The sequence below is a fragment of the Athene noctua genome, chromosome 27 (assembly GCF_965140245.1).
Source record: "Athene noctua chromosome 27, bAthNoc1.hap1.1, whole genome shotgun sequence".
NCBI classification, from domain to species: domain Eukaryota; kingdom Metazoa; phylum Chordata; class Aves; order Strigiformes; family Strigidae; genus Athene; species Athene noctua.
In genome coordinates, this window is record NC_134063.1 from 6,446,671 (window position 1) to 6,452,850 (window position 6,180).

Here is a 6,180-nt window from a genome sequence, read left to right on the forward strand (position 1 = left end):
TACTCTCAAACATCTTCTTGAATATATCCATCAATTCCAGCAAATCTTTTTCTTGGATTTTATAAACTATGCCTTTTTGCTAGCGATCTTTAACTTCTGTGGCCAGTTAAAGAGAAGTAGATCACCTCACACAGTACTTTTGCAACCAAAAACCTGCAGAAAGCCAGAAGCTCTGTTCATAAAAAGATCCTTCCCCTACATTAGTTCCTTGAATTCAGATTCTGTGCTAACGTGGCATTGTTTAGGATGAACACACATTTCAGCTATTTTCAAGGAGTGGGAGTTAGAAAGGAGTTTAATATATTTTTGGAGAGAAGGACTTCAAATTTTATACTGAAGCAAAGTACTTTTAATTAGTATTTTAATATTAATTTACCTTTTCACAGTTTATTAGTTTTTAGTACCCACCTAGCTTAGACAGTGAAAAAAAAGCTGGTTTATAGCACAGAGTTTATAGCTAGTTTCATTCACTGGCTTTCATATACTGCTACTATCTTTTTATGTCACTCATCACCTTAATATCTAAGTACCTTCTTCATTCAAGATCACTGAAGAAATGTCAAGATCTTTTCCTTCATTGTTTTAAGTTACCTACCCATGACTTGTTTCAGGAATACTTTTTATAGCCACAATCAAACCTGCAGGTAAATCAGTTGAAAGGGAAATATTGCACGGTTTCCTGAAGGATAAAAGCATTGAGACTCTGCTGATAATGAGTAATAAATAGCCCTTTTCTGTGAATTTTCTGTAGTACATTACTCGTACTCCTGAAATCAAAGCTGGGTTGCATTTACTGTTGCACTTAGATTTCTGGCACCTTAGAGAAATTCTTACATTTACACAACAATACTTTTCTGATATGCTTTTAGCTTGTGAAAACATTCTGTGCATTAAAGGGCTTTTAAAAAAAATGACCGTTCAACCTAGTACCACTTGAAGAGATCTTTTAATGTGATGTTAAAATACCTGTCGTATAAATTCAGGCATTAAGACTGAAGTCCCTAAAGCTATAATTAAAGAAAAAAAAAAAAAAAAAAAAAAGTCCTTATTTCTCCCTTACCCAAAACAGCCCTTTCTCACAGCATCACTGTTCAGATCCCACACAGCAGCATGCCCAGCTAGTGGTGCCTCTGTCTCGCCACGCCTGGAGTAAAGCTGTACTGACATTAGGGATTAATAGACTGCATATCCTTAAACATACACGCTGCATTACTTTCAATCTAGTGCATATTAAGACTGTGCTTTTTAATTCCACAAGAGCCCAATAAACCCTTCAATATTTACTTAAGGGGATTTTATGGTCCTCTTGTTTCATGAAGGCATTTATATGAGCTCTGATCTTAGGACATTTGCATCATCAGCCATTAATTTGTGAAAATTAAATAAACAAAAATAGCTCCATAACCTTCTTCTCCACATGCCTACTAAATGCTGCAGTATTTGTTGGTCCAGCAGTTAGAGATGGAACAAAAATACAGCCAGCCCAACCGCTCCCTGTCCCAACACTACTACAGACATTCCAAGAGGAAAAAGCTGAGGAAAGAATATGAAGTTCTGGGAAAAGATCCATTTAAACTATTTAATGCTTATTATCACATTTTCTAAGGTCTATAAAGCTTTTTAAAGATTATATGGGATGAAGGGCTCTATAGAAATGTTATAATCCCAGAAGATCTTCCTAAACAAAAGGAAAATGTATGTTGCTATGAACCTGCGTCAAGCTGTTCTTTTGATATTTTTTTTTTTTTTTTCCCAGCGCTGCATTAGCTTTCCTTCTATGTCCCTCTTGTGGTAACGGAGAAGAACTGTAACATCTGCAACGGAATACCTAATTTATACCCTTAAAATTTTTTTTGCTTTGTTGCTGCATTTTTGGTGCATTTTTTTTTTTTTCATTAGAAGAAATTCTTTTATTGAAATTTTGTCATTGTAAAAGGGAATAGTTTTTCTTTAAAAAAAACCCAACAACAGGTATTCTTTTCTTTTCCATGTACTCGTACTCAGGCTAGGTAAACTAGGTAAAATCGTACAGAATTTTCATTTGAAGATTTGTTTTAGCGAAGAAGTGAGCAAAAGAAAAAACAGAGAGACACAAAACGAAGAACTTTTAAAACAATATGAGCTACCTGAACGTTAAAGAACAAAGAAACAGAGATGGGAAGTGGCAGAGCAGATAATAAAGTGATTAAATATGCAGAATAAATTTACTGATTGCATTTATCATTCTACAATATGTTGGTGTATTGCTACAGGACTTATTATAAAGCTACTTCACCATCGGGTGTGTAATGTGTGAGCATCCCTTAAGCATTCTTTGTCAAGAACATCTGATCTCTGCTTCATACTCATTTCCCCCTAACCTGAATTGTTTTATCCCAAGATAAAAATACACTTTTTTTTTTTTTTTTTTTTTTAAATCCAACCCTGTCATTTGAAGTAGCAGTTTTGCAAAGAGTCCTCACACTCGGTTTGATTGGCTCTGGACCCCTCACGTCACGATGACACTTTCTAGCACTATCTCCATGGCTTGGAGTTTGCAGAGACCAATCAGTTCATTCCTTTTCTTAACAGCTTGTTTTCAGCTCTCTCTTGTGTAGTCCTGAGTGGAGGAGGCTATCAAATCCCAGTGCTAGTGTGTCTTGGAATTGAAATGAGTTTCAAGGAAAGTCCTTTGGCAAAGCCAATTATTTTGAGTCAGGACTGTTATTTCTATCAACACTCAAACTGCTGTATGCATCAGTTTTACACATAATCATCAAGAACCTTTACTATCACCTCCTCGGGATAATCACCTTAAACCTTTTAGCTCATGGAAGCAAGCAGAAAGCATCCTTTTTAAAATTAAATTCACCCACATTTGTTCTCTTGGATAGATTCTTATGGCTAAGTATGTCCTGTGAATTCCAGCTTCTAACTATGCATAAAAATGGTAAAGCAGCAACATTTTCAGAGAATGTGTTCCAATTTTCTGAAGTGTTACCTTTTTAAATTTCATACTGAATGCACAACAGTAAAGACCAATGAGTCAGAGTGCCATCTCTCTGCATTAGCCCAGACTGAAAGGGAGAAAACTTTCACAAAATATGGCTTAGACAAATATTGTTTAGGAGCTTTGTAGTGTAAGCAGCATATGTGCCTCCATGTTCATCTTTAAAAGCACCAAAGTAGTCCACAGTTTCCAGCATGCAGTGAACTATGATTAAGCAATAATGGCATGAAATTCAAATGTACCCTCTTCACAAGCCATGCCTCTATATTGGTATAAAGACTAATCACAGGCTCCGTTTTTAAATGCAGTAACCGGGAACCCAAGGGGCCACCGCTAATTCCCAGTTTGATCCCTCGTCTAAAATACATCAAAGCGACCTGCAGGGTTTTATTCACTCTGATTTTCCTTTCGCAGTGGGTGACAGGGGAGCAGCCCCGCCGTGGGGTGGGGGGTCTCCTCGGAACCCTCCAGCTCCAGCACCTCAGACAGCAGCACCATCCTGTCCCAAGGGTCCCTGGTGCCTCCATTTCAAAGACAAATTTACCTTCTGATGGCCTCATCAGCCAAAGGCCTGCAATTTTCAGCGAATTTTCCCAAGAACTTCTCTTTAAAAGCGTTGTTATATTCTGTATTGCGTAGGGGAAAGGGAAAGAAATCCAGCAGCGCATCAAAACTTGGATCGGTTTCCAGAACTTCTGAGGATTCTGTAAACCAGCCAAATGTGGCAGGTACGTTGAGTTTATTAATAAATAAGTGCTCACACCAAGCAGCCTACCTGGTTTTATAAACTTCTTCTTCAATTCTGCTTTCATCTTCAAGGATTCCATATTTTCTCACAGTTATGCTTTCCTTTGAACTACGAAACAGTCAATTTCTGGTTTAAGAAAGCACCACTTTAGTTCACCCACGGCTGCTTTCCAACCAAACTTTCGGGGGGTTTTAATTCAGCTGTGTTTCACCTTTAGGAATCAAGAGTCTCAACATTCAAACTGTCTTATAACACTTATTTATACCCTGACTTATCTTGACGTCACCACGTTAAACTGGAGCTGATGTGACAGGCGCAATTCAGCAATCAATTTTCCATTCTGCCTTTTGATTTTAGTGGCTTGTTGGATTAACCTACTTTAACCTGAATCCTGAATTAGGATACATTTATAATAAAATATTGGTACAGTCTACTCTTCCTAGAGGCTTGAAGCTAAAGATTAATTCCAACAGTCTGTATGCAGAAGTGATGACTCCTGTATTCTCTTTACTTGTTCTTTCCCCTCCTTTATTTAGTGCACAATATTCCTAGGACAAGGATGCTTTTCAGTCTTCATCTAGATCTTTTCAGCCTAACAGTTGCATTGGTACATGATGTTTCAGTTCCAGGCTTTATCCTACACCAAAAGCAAAAATAAAATTAAAGTTACTTATAAAGGAAGATACATATTTGCATCTTATAGCTGAAGGCTTTAGCAGGGAAGAGGGACTGAATATCTAGCCTTTCACATCAATGCTTTTCAGAACACACAGGAGAGATTTGCTGTGTGCTAATAAAAGGATGTTGAGGGCACTCACATCCAAAATTTTGCTTATTTATGGGTAGAAACATATGCTAATCACCTTCTCTGCACAACCTAGACAATCATCTTCCCTGATCCCAGAGAATCTCCACGGCCAACTCCACTACCCTCACCTCACAGCAATTCAGCTTTCTGACTATCACACTGTTACATTAGGTATTACCAGCATAATAGGTATTACAGCTAGGGCAGGTATTACTATAATACCAGATCCTTCTTAATTAACATGTCTGTCTCAAAACACTTAAAGCCCCCGCGTAACTCCCTTACCCAGGCTATGTTTCTGTGAGACCCTACGCCCTCGTTTCAAACGGGAACACGAGGTAAGGAGGCCACCAAACCAGTGGCTGCAGCTCCAGACTCACAGTGGCCACAGGGGGATAAAGGGCCCCACATTGCTTCCACGGGGGCAAGTGCCACCACATCTCCCCTCACACGAACCTGGTACCGACGCCTACCAGCAGCTGGTGCCTGCAAGTCGACGCATGTAACAATTAGTGATAAGAGAAGCATTCCGTTATACTTTAAATATTAAGAAATTGTTTTACCAAACATTTAATTTTGTATTTAACAAGGCCTGAGCGATTAAAATGTACGGAGGAGATATCCTAACCTTGAGAATAGATACACCCCGGCAGAAAAGCTCAAACAAGGCAGATAAGAAAGAACATCTTGGCCAGACAACAGAGTTGGGAAACATCCAAGAAGAAAAAATTGTCCTCAAAAGACTCGTGACCGTAAAAGGGAACGCAGAGTAAGGGGCTAAGTCCCCAAACACCCACCGACGAGCACCCGAGAGCCCTGTGCAGGCGTGTAGGTTTGCAATGCCAGCCGTACGTAAATGTAATCGATAGGCAGAAAGGTGGAGACTTCTTGGAAAATGTATGAATATTCATGTTTTTAAGGTATATAAAGGATGAACCTTTGGTTCTGTGGATGCATGTTAGGCGGAACGATCCCCCATGCACCCAGCGCCGCAATAAGGAATGCCTGCTTTCTAAAACTCCAAAACGAGTCTTCGGGAGTTCCTCGGCTGGTTTTTAGGGGGCCAGTATCACCACAGGGCTCCCACCGCCCCCACAGAGGCCGCAGCCTCCACAGGGCCCGTCCACCCCACCGGAGCCTTCCCTCACCACAACCCCCGTCCCATCGCCCCCACAACCACCACAGCCCCCCCAGCTCCCTCCAGCCACCCCCGGGGCCCTTCGCCCCCTCAGGGCCGAAACCGCCACCTCAGCCCGCCACCGCCTCCGCAGCCCGCCCTTCCTCCTCATCTCGAAGGCCTATTGGTTGGGAGAGCAGTCAGTCACATATCATGCTCCGCCCTTCCCCGCGCGGGCCGGGGGCGCCCCCTGACAGCGCCCCCCCCGCCCCGCCCCGCCCCTCCTTTCCCGCCAGGTGGCTCGCGGCGCCTCCCCCGCGCGCCGCCGCGCGAACCCCTTCGCGCCTTGCGCGGGAGCCCCGCCCCCGCCGCCTGCCCTCCCCAGGTGTGTGCGTGCTGCGTCACCGCTCCCACGCGTACGCGGCGTGCTGGCGTCGGCGTCCGCCGTGCGCTCCGCGTCACCGCTCCTGGCCTGGCGCGCGGCGGCGGCAGCGGCGGCGGCCGGACGGTTCCGCTCG